Source organism: Vombatus ursinus, unplaced genomic scaffold, assembly GCF_900497805.2.
Source record: "Vombatus ursinus unplaced genomic scaffold, bare-nosed wombat genome assembly UNPS02014778.1, whole genome shotgun sequence".
NCBI lineage: Eukaryota > Metazoa > Chordata > Mammalia > Diprotodontia > Vombatidae > Vombatus > Vombatus ursinus.
The window spans coordinates 51,625,637-51,642,975 of record NW_020954556.1 but is presented as its reverse complement, the minus strand read 5'-3'; the positions used below and the strand labels follow the sequence as shown (position 1 = coordinate 51,642,975).

The window sequence follows — 17,339 nt, the reverse complement described above, 5'->3', positions numbered from 1 at the left end:
CACACACACACACACACACACACACACACACACACACACACACACACTCTCCTCCTTCTCTGCCCTGCCCCAGTGGTTTTCCCTGCCCCAAACCAATGACTCTGAAGGGTTTTGTGTTCACCCTGTCTCCATGCCGACTTACTTCTTCACCCAAACCCTAGAGGCAGACAGAGTCCAGTCAATCAGCAGGTCTTCACCACAATCCCGTCCCACCTGTCCTTGAACAGGCCTTTTCCGTTTACAAAACACAGGCCACAACCATTACCTCATTGGATAGCCTTGCACTAGTAAGTTCATTGTCAATATTTGCTGAATGAATGAGTGAATTTGATAACAATAACAATAATAGCAGGCACTTTTATAACACTCAAAGATCTTAAAAACATTTTCCTCAAAACAGCCCTCTGAGGCCCTATTTTATAGACTTGGGAAAAGGAAGCTCAGAGAGGTTGGTTGAATCTGCTTAGGTCACACAGCTGGCAAGACAAGTGGAAGAATTCAAGTCTCTGTCTCCTAGTTCAGAGAACACACAAAGTGTTCAGATCCCAGAAGCCCCAGTCAACCATGCAACTCTGTGCCCCTCAGTCTCCTCCATGCTCTGGGGTGGGAGAAAAGGTTCCTTTGCAAAAGCTGTCTCCCCTATTAGACCAGGGAGTCCCATCTGGCATCTTCTCAAGGGTTCCTCAAACATGGGAAGGGAGGCTCATGTGAGAAAGGGAAAAGTTTCCATCCTGAGAAGGAATATGTTCCCCAAAAAGGGATTTTAGATTTAGAAAAAGAAGCAAAGATATAAAAATGGGGAAAAATTGAAAGATAGACAGAGAACAGACAAGGAGTCATAAAAGAAAGTATCTGACTATTGATCTAGCTAGAATATGAATAAGTTCAAGGTGGAAAGGCTAGATCCTGGGCCCCCAAACATTTCCAAACTCTTCATTCCCCCTAGTGTCTACCTCACTCTTAGATTACCCAAGCAGTCACCTCTCTGGTCAACCCAGCCTTCTTACTCTGCCTACAGGAGTCAATCCTACACAACATTCCAGGGCAGATCTGAGACAGCTAGGTGATATGGTTGATGGAATCATAGACCTGAAGTCAGGATTGTCCTGAGTTCAAATCCTACCTCAGGTACTTTCTAGCATGGTGACTCTCAATTTCCTTATCTTACACATCCTCATTTTAAGGGTGAGGATATATAATCATATATATAGTAACAATCATATTGTATATATATATATAATCACATATATAGTAACAATCATATTGTGTGTGTGTGTGTGTGTGTGTGTGTGTGTGTGTGTGTGTGTGTGTATGTGTATAGTATATGGACAGCCAGATTGCTCAGTGGAAAGAGCACTGGGCCTGGAGTCAAGAAGACCTGAGTTCAAATCTGGCCTCAGACACTTACTAGCTGTGTGATCCTGGGCAAGTCACTTAACCTCCATTTGCCTTAATCCACTGGAGAAGGAAATGGCAAACCGAGTATCTGTGCCGAGAAAATCCCATAGACCATACTGGTATGCTAGGGTCCACAAGGTCACGAAGAGTCAGATATAACTGAATAATGTATATGCTATACTATATAGTAATAATAATATTATCTATCTAGTATAATATATAGTAACAATTATATGTAACATAGTAAATTATACATAGTAATAATAGTATATGGTATTTAATATAGTAATAATATTATCCATATAGTATAACATATAGTAAAAATTATACAAAATATATAGTAAAAAGTATAATAATCATGTCATATATAATATTTTAAAATAATCTAATAATCATATTGTATGTATAGTGTCATATATATATAGTAATAATCATCACCCCTACCTTCCAGAGTCGGTGTGAGGATCAGATGAGTTGAAATATGTAAGATACTTTGTAAACCTTAACACTTATATAAAATGCTAGTGATTATTATTACGATCTTCCTAATAGAGAACTAGACCTAAATTCAAATCCTGCCTCAGATACTTACTAGCTGTATGACTTTGGACAAGGCACTTAACTTTTGTTTGCCTCAGTTTCCTCAACTGTAAAATGGAGATTATAAGAACACCTACCTTTCAGGGTGCTGTGAGGATCAAATCAAATAATATTTGTAAAGCATTTAGCATAATGCTTAACACATAGTAGGCACTATATAAATGCTAGCTATTATGACTGTTATTATTATTAACTCCCTCATAGAGCAACGGTAGTGGAAAGAACACCAGACTGGGTAAAGAGATCAGGATTTTAGTTCTGAATCTAATACTAACTTTTGCTCTGTGAGTCTCAGTTTCCTTATCCATGAAATAAACATAATAATACTTACACTACCTACCTCTCAGGGTGGTAATCGAGGTACCTTCTTTAAAAATTTTGTACGCTCTACCAATGTGTGTGATTATTGTCTATTCTGTTCCTTTGCTCAAGAACCTTCAAAAACTCCCAAATGTAGAGAAAATAAAGCGCCAACTCCTTACTGTGGCATTCAAGGCCCTCCTACACTCCGGCCCCAAACCACAAAGCTTTGTATTCTCATCTTCCCTAATTACAACCCTCCTCTACTAGAGTAGGTGAGCCTTCTCCATACCTTCTTTTTCTATGCCATGCTCATACCTGCCTCCACAGTTTGATTCACACTGTTCTCACATCCTGGTATGTTCTCTCCAGCCTGCTTAGCTAAATGCTACCTGTTCTTCAAGTCTCTGCCTCCTAAATGAAGTGTTTCCTGGCTCCTGGAACCCTCAATGACTTCGGGGCCAGGAAATGGGTTACTGGTCTGAGGTCGAGTGCCCATTTAAGCCTCACTGCTTCGGAACAACTCACATTTTTCTCACACCTGATGATGACAAAGGCCTTATAACGACCCTGTGAAATGGGCATTGTCAGTATCTTTATCCCCATTGTAGACCCAAGGAAACCTGCCCAAGTTTACTCAGGTAGCCACACAGCAAGGGCAGGAGTTCAACCCAGGCTTTTTGGCTCTGCCTCTGTTATTCCTTCAGGACCTACATATCCCCCTTCCCTGTCAGGAGGCTGCACTGTTGTGTCCATGGGCTGTTTTCACCTTGAAAAATAATATAAAACCCTGCACTGCCCAGCCCCCACAACTGTCTACAACCCATACCCCGGGGCCAGGACCAAGCTGACAAACACCCGCCCCTGCCAGCCTGCCAGCCAAGCAGCTGGTCAGCAAAGAGAACTGACAGACAAATATAGCAACTGGTGATTAGCACAAGGTCATCACTCCAAATCACCAGGTCAGTTTGCTCTTAGCTCCCCTGGGGGACTAGACCTGGGAAGGGGAAGGGACTGCTCACCGAGCCCAAGTGAATGGGATCCTTGGACCCAGAGCCCCCGCTTCAAGATGACCTTTCAAAGACCCTCTAGGATTCTCTGGTTCTAAGGGGTCTCCTTAACTGGAGAGTCAAAGCCCACCATGGCCAGAGCCACTGTGGAATAAGGAGTGCCCTGGGCTGGGTGGTGCTGCAGGAGGGAAGAGAAGACGGAAGAGAGAACTGGCTCTTAGGAAACTTCCTGAGGAAGACTGTTACTGCCTTCAGGAAGAAACAAACAGTCCATTCTGATGTTTTGGGCAGAGTGAGCGTGAGAGAAACCCCAGAGAAGAAAACATTGTGGTATTGTTTCAACCAGACAGAAATTCAGAAGATCTGAGGTTGAATCTGCCTCTGCTACTTAGTATCTAAGTGACCTTGGGCAAGTCACCTCTTTGGGACTTGAATTCCTTCTCTGGTGAACCAGGAATTGGACCAGAAGATCCCCAAGGCCCCTACCACCTTTAAATCCCAGGACCTCTAACCATTAGCATGCAGGAGAGTGTTTGTGAATTTAGAGAGTTCAGTAGGTACTAGCTTTGTCCCTTCCCAACTCCCTAGCTTGCTGAGTACTCAGGCCCAATTTCATAGGCTCAGAAAGGGGGGGAGCTCTGGTCCCCGATGCCCAAACACCCTGCCCACCCTCTCTGTGGCTATAAAACCCTTGCCTCAAGTCAGCTATGGCCGATTTCTTTTGTTTATTTGTTTTAATTTGAGCTGACTGCAACAACCTTCCTGTTTGCAAACGGCCTCCCAACAGAAGACATCCTGAGGTTATTATATCTAAAATCTGTGCCCTCCCCCTTCCCACCCCATAACAATCCTCCCTAACCCCCCCCAAAAACATATGCAGGGGACCAGGGCCAGGGAGCAATGAATCCTTCAAGTCTTTCCTGAGGGAGGCTGTGTGTTGGGGGCAGTTAGCAGGAGTGTTAAATCAGAAGATATAAATTGTACTTCTCTTTTCCCCACCATGCAGGAGGTGGGAGGGGAGGGCCAACGGTGGGGCAGACAGGTGTTGAGAAAAGTACCCAAGAGAAACAGGATGGGGCAGAAACCTGTCCCTGACCCTTCAAGGTGGGCCCTTCTCTCAATCTCCATTTCTCTTGCCCTTTAATGGGGTGAGAATAAACAAAAAGTCAGAGCTGGTCGGGTTCAAAGGGTCAGGGCAGGGGCTTACCTTAGGGGCCTTTCTCCCAGAACTTACCAAGTTCCTCCAGTTTCCTAAATGGATTTGGAAACCCTTAGTCTTCCTCTTTGGCTCTACTTAGGTCTATGTAAATTCTTCCCATCCTTCAAAACCCAACTTCTCCACGAAGTCTCCTGATTCTCCAAATACAGGAGGATTCTATTTACCACCCTGCACCACTCTCCCCCACACCCCAGTCTTTGACCTCACAGCATGGCTAGGAATTAGCCAAAGACCCCTACCTGGAATTAGTTATGGCTGGAGATATCTTTGATCGCTCCTGTCCCTTTCTGATCCACCCTACCTCCGTCTAAGTCCCCCTCTCCAATATTTCTAGTGCCTTTCCTCTGAGATTACTTCTCATTTACAATATCTACACCTTGTTTGCTTGCTGTCTCTTCCCTTAGAAGATGAGCTCCCTGAGGACAACGACCCTACTTTTGCCTACATTTGTATCTCCAGGACTTATCTGACATATAATAAGCACTTAATAAATGCATTGCTTAAAGACTTCTACCTCCACTGAAGGCCCACTGCCTCTGGAAGAAGGAGTCCTCTTTGCTTTTAGATAGGCATAATTATTGGGAAGTGTTTTCCTTACAATGATGGAGCTTAAATCTCCTCTCTGTAACTTTTACTCATGGTTCTTATTTCTTCCCTTTCTGTTAAGGAAGATAAGCATAATCTTCCACTGATAGCCCTTCAAGTAGTTGAAGATAGCCAGCTATCATAGTCTTCATTTCTTCAAGCTAAATATCCTCATATCTTCAACTGGGTTAAGCGGTGGGGGTAGGAAGACACCTGATGTGCCATGGTCTCTGCATCTTTTCCCCGATACAGTCATCTTCCTCTGGATCCTCAACTTATCATCAATATCCTTCTGAATGCAATGCCCAGAGTAGAACAAGATACTTCAGATGTAGTACAGCCAGTGGAATATACCACTATTTTGTTAAAGAAGTAAGCTACTCTAGCTTCCCTATCACACTGTTGACTCAGATACAACTGGAACCTCCAGTTCCCTTTCACTTTCATTAATGTCCAGCCATACTTCCCACATCCTATACTTGTACCATTGACTTTTTGGCCCCAAGTGCAGGTATTTACATTTATCTTTATTTGGCTGTGTTTTATGGGATTTGGCTCAATGTTTCAGCCTATTGAGACCTTTTTGGATCTCAATTCTGTCATCTAATGAATGAGCTATCTCTTCCAACGTGATGATATCCCCAGATTTTATAAAGATGTCAGTAGGCCTTCAAACAAGAAATTGATTTTTAAAAATTTGTAGAACAGAAGAGGGCCAAAGAGAGAGCTCTATGCTATCCACCAGTCATCTCTCTTCAGGTTGACACAAATCTATTATTTATTTATCATTTATAATCTACTGTTTTGAATTCAGTAATTCTACCAGATGCAAGCTCACCTAACTGGATCATCTAGCCCATATTTTTCCTTCTTGTCTTTAAGGATAGCAGGAAAGATTCTATCAAATGCCTTGCTGAAATCCAGGCAGATTAGACCTGTGGCATCCCCCTGATTTGCTCAAGTTCCTCTCTATACTCCACAGAAAAACAGGATTAGAAGAGACCTCTGAATTCAGAGTGTATCTGAACCAGAATCCCCTTGGTAACATTCCCCACTTCTCCTTCTGAGATGGCTCCCCCAGATTTTATTCTCATCCCTCTTTCCTCATGAACCACATTTGCACTGACATGTGATTGATAAGGTTTAATAGATGATCCTTCCTGGGGATAAAATCTTAAGCCAAGGAATAATGCTCTAATGGAAGATTTTTCCTCATCAGCAACTAGGTTGATGATTTGGGAATGGGGGGGACTGGGACCTTTCCCTACCTGTGGACCTCTCTCTCTTCTGCAATGTATGAATGAGTTAAGCTCTGCTCAGCTCCTGCTGGACTAATTTCACGATACTCCCACCTGGGACTCAGCACAAACTGTCAATCTCCTCATCATCAGTCAATTCAGCCATGTAGCCATTTGGAAGGAACACCTGGCATAGGAGAAAGAAGGTAAAATGAGCTCCTGAAGAAAGCCTAGGGACCTTCCAAACCATCTCAGATCTCTGATTGCAAAGGAAAATTCTACTCATCAGTCAGTATTTATTGACGTATATTTGGTTTTGTGTTGCAGGAGAGAAGACAAGGGCACACAGCCTGCCCTCCCCACCACCTACTAGAGCTTAATCTAGTTCTCTGGAAAAGACCCATATGGAGGAAACATTCGGGGAAGAGTTATGGTCCATGCTCCAGGTCCCTTTGTAAGAATCCCAGAAGCTAAGAGAGACTGGAACTGATGTCACCGAGGAGGTGGGACTTTAGCTGGGCTTTGAAGGATGGGATAGTTGACAAGGGCGTTCCAGGCAGGGAACCTTGAGCCTGGGCCTAGAGGCAACAGTGGACCTGACCTATAGGAAGGGAGGAAAGAAGAGATCCTGAGGAGATTGGACTGGTTTTCTTCCCTTTTGGATGATCTCACCATCCCTGGGCTACGTGATCCATGGGTAGACATGTAATCTTCTCCTCTTCAGAGTGACCTGGCCCTGAGCCTGTGGATGTGAGGATTCTTCACTCATCCTGGGGCACTCTCTGCTTTACCAGTTCACTTTTGATGACCCTCCCAGCTATAGGGCTCTTTCCTCTCTCTCACAGCCTTGGTTCAGCTGTTGAAACGGCCAAACCTCTATGGAGCCCAAACAGGAAGTCGAGGATAAGGGAACCAACTGCCAGGAGATCTTTGAGGCCACTCCAGGAAATGTGTATATGTGTGTGTGTGTGTGTGTGTGTGTGTATGTACACGTCAAGGGAGCCAGGGAGGAAGGTAGCAGGGTTTGGACAAGGGCCAGGCCTGGCAGGATCCTACAAGAATAGAGGCTGCCCTTCAAAGATAGCTTTAGTCTCAAGATGGTTGGTGCTGGGAAACTGCCCAAAGTCAGAGGGGCTTGGCACCCACCTACTACAGGCAGAGCAATTCATGATACCTGAGCTCGCCTTGTGCCTAGCCAGAATCACAGAATCCAAGGCCATCTCATACCTGACCAAGAATCCCCTCTATAACATTCCCAATGAGGGTTAGGGATTAGGATCCCACTGCCATCCCAGATAGCTCATTCTACTGGAGAGAATTCTAACGATAGGAGCCTAAATGTGCCTCCTTACACCTTCTACCCAATTCTTTCCTGTGGGGCCAAGCAGAACAAAACTAAATCTTCCCTGCTCCTTGAAAGTTACATTTCATCTACTGTGTAAATATCCTGTGCATCCCTATTATTTACCTGTTGTCTCTGCCATTAGAATGTAAGCCCCTTGAGGGCAGAGACTGTTTTTGCCTTTCTTTATATCCCCAGGACTTCATACTCCATACAGTGTCTGGCACATATTAAGTACTTAATAGATGCTTGTTGATGAATTGATTGATTCCACTATATAGCCATTCCAATATTTGAAGTCGGCATCATGTCTCCCCAAGACTTCCCTTTCCTAGCCTAAATATTCCTAGTTCTTTCTTCTAGTACTGGAAGGGCATGGTCTCCATTCTTCTCCCCTTCTCATTTACCCTTCTCTAGATGTTCTTCCTCCTATCCATTTCCTTCCTAAAATGCAGCATCAACACCAGCTGTTGTCTGAACAAGGTCGAGTACTGTGGGGCCTCTTTAATTCTGGACACTGCGCCATCTTCTCAAGGCCCACTTAAGATCACATTGACTTTCTGGCTGCCAGGAAACCTAGCAACCTAGGCTTAATCTTGGTTATGCCCTTCACTAGCATGTATAATCTCATGCAAATCACTTGATCTTTCAGGCCTTATATAAAATAAAGTCAAAACAGACAGGCATTCATTCACTCATTCATTCAATCAACAAGTATGTATTAAGAGGGGTGAATGGGTGTTCAGGGAAGACTAGCACCTCTGGTGTAAGGGTTTGCTGAGTCTTTTTCAGGGTTGCTCATCCACCTTTGGGGGCCACCTTTCACCCAACTGTGACTTCAAGAAGCTGTAGTATGCACAATGGTCACAACTCAGAAAAACCATCTTGGCAGACAGGCTAAACAAGGTTGAGGGTAACTGACAGGCCTCAAGCTCATCAGTGAGTTAGGGGGGTGTCTGTCCCAAGCATGGGAAGACTTCTTTCTGCAGAATGGGCTGATGAGAACAATTTGTTCCAATGACCTTGAAGATATCTGACACAGGCCTATGGAGTGCTTAGAGTTTAGTCAAAAATCAAAGACACCAAGGTCATCCCCTGCATCCCAGGTCATCACCAGTCATCCTGACTTTTGTCCCACACACTGGACTTAGATGACTCTGGAACAGAGAGTGAGGCTGATGACTTTGTGCCACTCTGCTGTGCCAATTCACCTGTGAGTCAAGACATCACCCTGTGATATCATCAGTTCTCTTCAAAAACAAAGAGCAAACAACAATGTATTATGAGCTTCCTATATGTCAGGTACTACTTTAGTTTGTGGGAGTCATTCATTCATTCATCTACTTAGTCACTTAATAAGCATGTATTAAGGCCGACTATATGCCAGGCACTGTGCTAGGTTCTGAGGATAAAAACCCAGAAAGGGTCCTGCCCTCAAGGAGCTTACATGCTATAGGATCACAGATTTAGAGCTACATGAGACCTCAGAGATCCAAAGCCCTCGTTTTATGAATGACGAAAATGAGCACCCACGAGGAAAGGTGATTCAGTTGTCTAAGGCCACTTATTCAGCACAGCCAAGGTTCAAGGCCAAAACTCTGACTCTAAAGCCTGTGCTTTCTCCACTATAGTAAGGTTCAGAAATACCTGCCCTATTTACCTCACAGTGCCAGTGTGAGGATCCAATGAGAGAATTAGGTGGATAACTTTGAGAAGCATAAAGCACTCTATGAGTTCAGAGGCAGCTTGGGGAAGTGGAGAGAAAGCTACCTCCAAGTATGGAAGACCCAAGTTCAAATCTCACCTCTGACTCTTACCAGCTGAGTGACCTTGGGCAAGTCATTTAATTTCTCAATACCTCAGAACAAGTACCAATCTGCATTGACAGAGGGGGTCTCCTTACTTTACTATCTCTTTCCCTAGGCCAGTGAAGTCACAGGTCTAGACCTAAAAAAGACTGAGGAATGATCATTTATTATCATTGCTATTATCTCCAGCAGTCATTGTGCTATACTTTTGGGAGTGCCTATCTTACCATGTGCCCTACAAGCTGAATACTCCTCAGGCTTGCAACTTTCTCAGGAGGTAGCTTCCCATCAACAAACCATACCCCTGGACACAGCCCCGCTGGTTCCAGGCCCAGCCCACAAAGTTTAGTCTCCATCACCAGGGACAGGCACCTGCAGGCTGCAAGAGGGGTGGGGGGGGAGCTCTCCCCATCTCCATTTGCTCACGAAGGCACTTTTTTCCCTGGATTCATAATAGATGTTGTCAACTAACCATTGGGGAGTAAAGCTGCGATCACATTTGCAGTTGTGATCAAACGGTTTTGGAATGTGGTTTTTAGTGATCCCTCTTCCCTCAAACCCCAACACACACAGACAGACAGAGACAGACAGACAGATACACACATACACACACACACACACACACACACACACACACACACACACTCACTCTCACTCTCTCTCTCTGAGCTTTCCCAGGGTATAGGTCTCCTTCTGGTGACAGTTTTCACCTGTTCCCATCCTGCCTCCTGGTGAAGGCTGGTGTCACTTAAAACCACAGAATGTAAAGAGTTAGAAAGGACCCTAGAAATCATCCACTTCCATAAGGAAACTGAGTCCCAAATTGGCAAAAGTACCTTGCCCTAAGTCAAAATGTTCTTTCTTTCTTTCTTCCTTCCTTCCAAAACACTAGTCATTTCCTTCCTTGCTTTTTTCTTCCTTCTTTTCTTTCTTTCCTTTAGAAATATCAATCATTTCCTGACTTACCTCACTTATACTGTACCCTCCCTTGTAACAGTGAAAAAGAAGTAATCAAAACAAATAAATCAACAGCATTTCATAGCATATGCAACACTCCAAACCTGTAGTCCCCCTCTTCTATATCAGGAGGGAGAGATGTTTTTCATCCTCTTTTCTCTGAGGCCAAGGCTGCTTATTTAATGGATCTGAGTTTAGTGACCTTTTATTATTGCTTTCATCTGTCATCACTCAAGGCAACCTCACTTACAATGGCCAAATGTGTAGAGCAGAGCTGCTTTCAGCAAGGTGTACAGATCTTAGAGTTAACTTACAAAGATCTCTGGAAAGAAAACCTAAGGGGGGCTAATTAGTGAGCACTTTCATACAAGCAAAGGATTCAGAGAGGCCAAGGTTTGCAGAGACCTCCTCTTTCCTCTCCATAGCTCCAGAACAATCAACCAAGCCTATATTCTCATCTCTCCATCCTTCCCAGCTTGCCTGAAACTCTGATCAGAACTCTATCCCTCTAGTTCATGTATTCTTAACTTTTCGTGTATATGGATCCCTTTGGCAATACAGTCTGGTAAAGACAAAAGACCCCCTTCTAAGAACAATATTGAAAAATGCATAAAATAAGATACATAGGATTGTAGAGGAAATCAGTTAAATTTAAAAACAGGTATCAAAAAAAATTTAAATTCATGGACTCTTGGTTAAGAACCCCTGCAGTCTAGCTTTAGACCCTGGCCTCAGGAATGAGTCACATTTTGGTGTATTAGCCCTTGACTTCTTGTGTGAATGAAGGTGGAGTAAGGAAGTGTGGAGAAGCATAGAGAGGAAGGTAATGGTGGGCGGAAGGGGCAAAATGGATCAGGATGAAGTGACGGTTTTCACTCTCACAATTTTTAGGGGGGATGACCTTGAATGGTTTACTGGATGTTTCTTCCTCTCTGATTTGCCTACCCCCTCTATACATTTTTATTTCAAGGGTCAATGCAAGGGGAAGCAAGAAGAAAATTGAGGTGGAAGGGGGAAACCTCCTCAGCACAGAAGTTCAGAATGGAGGGCCCAGGTCCACAGAGGTATATGCAAATCATAATCAAATGATATGCAAATCAACAAGCTGACAGGTTTATCCAACTCAGCCTGTGGGGGTGGGGGGTAGGGGCAAGGGATCTTTGGAGGCTGCTAGGAACCTACACTGAGTCACATCCTTCCCCACACCACCTGCCCTGACCTCATGCATTTATTGGCACTTTCCTGGACAGCCACTGGACAGCACTCCAAAGGTCTGCTCTGGTACTGGGACCTTCCATGATGGCTGGCTATCAGCTTCAGGGCTTAGCCAGCTGGGCCCAGCTCCCAACAAGCACTCAGGTGTCCTGCCCCATTCCCTCATTAAAAATGCTCCACTAATTTGCCTTTTACTCTTCCCTCTACCTTCCACTCTCACTCCCTACTGTCTTTACTCCCAGGGAGGGAGAAAATGAGGACTTTCAACTCACCTCCAGAAAGAGTGGAGATGATGCCATGACCAGCCAGGCTTCCAGAGAAGAAATAATGAAGCATGCTCCTCACCTCAGTGCAGAATGAAGCATATCCTTATGGATGGGGCAAATGTGGGAATTTGATTTGCTTAACTATACATATTCATTCTAAGGGTTTTGTCTTCCTTTTTCCTCCCAAGGGGAGGTAGGAAGGAGAGAAAATAAATGCTTATTCATTGAAAAAAAATTTAATTAAAACCAAAAGGAGTGAAAATGATAGGTTTCCCCCCATCTATCACAGAATCAAAGGCTCATAGACCCAGAGTTGGTTTCTACTATAGCTACCACGGCACAGGCCTGTGAGCAATGCCAGAGACCCTGGCCTCCAGAAGCCTACAGCCACGACTCATACATGAAACAATAGTGGACAATATAAAATAATGTGTAGCTAGGACTAGGGCCAGAAAGGAAAGATGACTGAGGGCTGGAGAGATCAGAGATCTCTTCGTGGAGGTGTGGCCTGAGCTGAACCTTGAAGAATGAATAGCATTCAGATAAGTGGAGAAAGGTGGGACCCAATCGCAGCCTGAGGTACTAATGAGGGCCAGCAAAGGTGTGAAGGTGAACAGGAACATCAATTTAAGCAGGTAGATAAATTCACTAAATTTTTCTTCTCTACTACATTTTATAGATGAGGAAACTGAGGCAAATAGGGTTGAGTGACTTGCCCAGGGTCACACAGCTAATAAGCATCTGAGGTTGAATTTGAACTCAGGAAGATGAGTCTTCCTGATTCCAGGCCCTCATCATATCCACTGAGCCACTTAGCTGCCCCTTTCTTATCATTATTGTTATTGTTACTATGATTATTATTTAGTGATAAATTATTTACATTTTGCTTCTTCAGGGAAAAGTCTTTTTTCATTCTTGCATCTTCTCAAGCCTAGCCTGGAGTTTTCCACGTAACAGGCCTCTGCTGAATGAAATGAATGAATGGTGTGATACAAGATAAGGTCAGAGAGGTACGTATTGAGGTCAGGGCCTTTAATGCCAGGCTAGGTCAGAATCTGGGTCTTTACCTCCAATTCAATAATTGTATTAATTATATTACTAGATAGTATATTATATATAATATATCACAATATTTTACTTATACAATATATGTATATTATGTAATATAATATAATGTATAGGTTCAAATATAATATATATTAAATTATATTCTACCTTTGATATATATTTCTTTTCTTATTTACTATATTGCTATATAAAAGTCATTAGACTGGAATAAAAAAAGAATGAAACCCTCTATGCCCTTGATAAGCTTATATTCCATTAGAGGAAAATATGTACACAAATAAATACAAAACAAAGGAACTGAGCTGGAGAGAGGGCTAACAACTGGATTGTTGTGGGGATAGGGAAGGCTTCCAGGCGAGGTGACAGAAGGGTGGAGCAAGGATAAGAAGGGAGTGACTGGGCGTAAGAGTACCGAGTTTGGGCCACAGTTAACAGGTGGAGTCAGATTGTGGAGAGCCTTATATGTTAGGCTACAGAGGTTGTGTTTTATCTCAGAGGCAATAAGGAGTCATTGAAAGTTTTTGAGCTGGGGAGCCCGGTGTTGGCTAGGAAATGGCCTTACCTTTTCCTCTGGGGAAGTAGTCAGGAATTTGAGACTCCCCTGCCTGAGGCCGAGAATGCTTGTAGACAACAGAAATGATACTGCAGTCCAGGTGGCACGGGAAACAACAGACTGACTGGAATACAGCTGAGAATAAGCCAGGACACGGATTTTCCTTCCAATCATGTTAACAGAAAACTAGGATTTTGCAGCTGAAAACACAGCTGTCAATCAGGTTCATCTGCTCTCTACAGTATAAAGGCCATGACTTGAGTGGCCCCTAAGGAAACATCCAATCTAGAAGGTACCTTGGAGATCTAGTCTACCTCTGATGAGGAAACTGAGGCCCACATAGGTAAAATGTTTCCACCAGAGTTATGTAGCTGGTAAGTTATTACTCCAGCTCTTCTGGCTCTAAGTCCAGGCCTCTATCAAGTTCCGCACATCCCACTGCCCCAGGTTTAGACAACAGAATGTGATTTCTAAGAGTGCTTCACACATGGAGGAAGAAAAAAATCAACCTCCCCCCCAAAGAAAAATGGACAGCCACCCCTACATCGGTCTCTCACCTCCTGCCCTTCCTCAGGCATGTTTGCACGCTTGTCTTCAGAGTTATTGAAATTGTTTATAGTTTTCTAATTCTCGATCACTGCTCCTACCTTCCATTTTGGGGTTTCCACTTTGTCAGTGAAATGTTTTTCTTTTACACTCACAGGAGGCCTCATATAGCCATTGTCCATCTCTAGACACTCAATTATGTGCCAACACTCACTCTCACACACGTGTTGTTTCACCCTTCTCTCCCCCAACACTGAAAAAAAAAAAACTAGAGTTATCTGGGGCATAAGGAGGCCTGTTACACAACTCAAGGTGAACCCACCCCATTTATTGTTCATCCACAGTGGAAAGAATTCCACAACTGGAATCAAAAGACCTGGGTTCAAATTCCAGCTGTTTGACATTGGAAGATCACTTTATATCTAGAAAATGAAGGGGTTGGATTTAGATTCTATCTAAATCAATGATCTGGTGATCCCAGACAGAGCTTGTGAGCCAATTTGGAGAAAGTTTCTTCCCCCCACCTTCCTCACCCCCCCTCAGTTGAATGCCAGAGGGCTCAGATCACTGTGCTCTATGACCCCTTAGCCCCACCACAGGATGGGACAAGAAATGTAAGTCACTGGGCAGGTTTTCTCACTTCTGCCTGACTGCCATCCCTACCCTGGCCCCCTGGCCCTCATTCCACCTGAGGAAATATAGGCACTTCAGAGTCCTTTTAACCTTGGTTAAAGCCTGGACAAAAGGAAACTATTTTTTTTTAAACAGAGAAAATGAAAGAAAGGCAATAGGTGATATCTAATCTGTGGCATTCCTTCGGCTCCTCCTCAGTCTCAACTCTGAGGGAGATTGTATACTGAATGTAAATTCTAGAGTTCGAAGGAAAGGAACCTTCGTAATGGGCTGAAGTCGTTTTTTAAGTAGGGTATAGCACCAGCCCTGAAGTCTGGAGGACCTGAGTTCGAATCCGATCTCACACACTGAGTAGCTGTGTGACCCTGGGCAAGTCACTTAACCCCATAAGAAGAGGAAGGAGAAGAAGGAGGAGAAGAAGAGGAAGAGGAAGAGAAGCATAGAAATGAATGGTGAGTGGGGGCAGGGACAGGCCCTGGGGCAAAGATCAGCCTGGAGTGGGCATCCCAACTCCCTACTCACTGTTGGAGACATGCCACCACTAGCTGGCAGGGTCATCCAGAATGAATCTAATAACCACTACTGAGTCTTTTCTTGTGTTTTAATTATGAAGGCCAGGGCATTCTTACCAATTGGTACCTCCCCACCAAGCAGTAAACAGCTCCTTGGCTTGTCACTGTCACTGCTGAGCTAAATTCTCTCTCCGAGGCTGTAAGGAATGAGTGGCCTGAAGCAGCCCAGGGTGGAGGTGGAAACCGGGTTTGACATTTCTTAGGAAGTATCAGCTCCAAAGTGGTCACTGCTCTGCTCTATTCCCCCTCTAAGAGGGGAATCCCGAATGAAAAGCCAGCCAGGCCCTTTCCTAGAACACACTCATAACCACTGATTGCAGAGAGGGATCCTATGAGCCTCCCTGGAAGCCTTCCCCAATAACTCAAAGTGACCCAGTCACACAACACCTAAATGCACCCAGCTGACTCTCCTTTCTGGGTAGAGATGCTAAAGCATGTCTAATACTCCATCCACTGTGTCACCTAGCTTCCCCTAGGGCAGCATGAGGAGCTATCATGCAAGTAAATTGTGTCTTTAACTTACAGCCAGAAAGATCTGAGTTGGAATCCCATCTCCAGCATTTACTAGGTGTTTGTCCATGGGCAAATCACAAAGCCTTTCTGATCCATGGGTTCCTGGGCTGTGAAATGATTTGATCCTGAAACTGAAAGCCCTTGAAGCACATTGTTAAACTCAAATGAGGTAATGTTATTCAGGGTGTCCCAAACATCTTAGTGCAGTTTTAAGCTTCGATAGTTTAAAGCTGCAGTAAGACATTTGGGACACCCTGTTTAAAGTATTTTGCCAAACTTAAGGTGTTCTATAAGTATTTGCTATTTTTTCGTAGATTTTTTAGTAGATTTTGTGGATTTTGGTAGACCAGTCACTGCTGTTTGGGATTTGGGGAGACCAGATTCACGCCTACAGAACAGAAATAATATAATGGGATATAGTGTAGTGCCAGATGGTGGAGTTCAGATGGTATCTGCTTTCGGAGGTCAGAGAAGGAATGCATCAGAGTGGGCTGAAGCAGCCAAGGAGGGCTTCAGAGAGGAGAGGGACCCTGAATTCAGTACAAGATTTGGGCAGGCTGACAAAAGGTGGGTGATGGTGGACAGTATAGAACAGCATGAGCATGGAGTGCACAGGGTGGGGTGGGGTGGGGCGGGGCGGTGAGGAGACAAGTTTTGCTGAAATGAAAGGTACACCAGACAAAATATGCAGAGGGCAGAAAGCCCAATCACAGAAGGCCTCCAATGACATGCACTTGAACCTGAGAGAATTGGGCTTTGTGATTGCAAATTACTTTTAAATGAAATAGTTGATGGGAAAGTAGTTGGGGTAAGGGGAGGGTTAAGTCAAGTCATGACGAATCCAGGGAGGCTACTAGGGGTTATGTCACTGATTTTAGTTAGAACGGGCCTGCCTGGCCCAGACAGAGGAGCCCTAAGTAGGGGAGGGTGGCTATAGCCATCAGAAAGGAAAGGCAGGGCTGAGTCCACTTCCATGCCCCCGCACCCCCACTTTCCCTCCTACTTTCCCTGCCAGAAGGGGTTAAGCCAGGCTGGAATGGGAGGCAGTAACAGTCGTACTGTCAAAGGGCTGTTTGTGGCTGGGCAGGGGGGAGCACACTGAATGGGGTTTACATCTTCCCTTCTTGTGGCCAGGCCAGAGCTCTGGTTATCCTTTGTGGTTCCAGCCTACAGGCAGCTCCTCAGCATTACATAAGGTTCCTGACACAATCATTCTCTAAAATACACACACATACACATACACACAACCACTGGGTCACCGGCATCTTTGCTGCTTATCTTTGTTTCTGTTGAGTGTTTTTTTTTTTCCACTTTATAAACAGGTGGGGGTCCCCCCACCCACCCAGTCTCCAGCTTTGGGGAAGGCAAAGGAAACCTCAGTCCCTCCCCCACAACTGGCCCTGTTCTGTGGATATCTGAGGATGTTGATTCAACTGGTTCTTCAGTGCAGCCTTGCAGAGAGGCAGACAGATTTCCAGCCTGCCAATGGCCCTACCAGCCAGTAAGGATTGAGGTG

General features: G+C 44.4%; 1 long non-coding RNA gene across 1 annotated transcript in view; it reads right to left on the bottom strand.

Annotated features, from left to right (window-relative positions):
- Window positions 1-12,919, bottom strand: part of LOC114045518 — a 117,734-nt gene extending 104,815 nt beyond the window's left edge. The window contains exons 1-2 of the long non-coding RNA XR_003569376.1: window positions 12,819-12,919; window positions 6,381-6,537 (exon numbers count right to left, since the gene is read on the bottom strand). This is a non-coding gene — a long non-coding RNA (uncharacterized LOC114045518). The remainder of the gene's footprint in view (window positions 1-6,380; window positions 6,538-12,818) is intronic.
- Window positions 12,920-17,339: the final 4,420 nt, after the last annotated feature.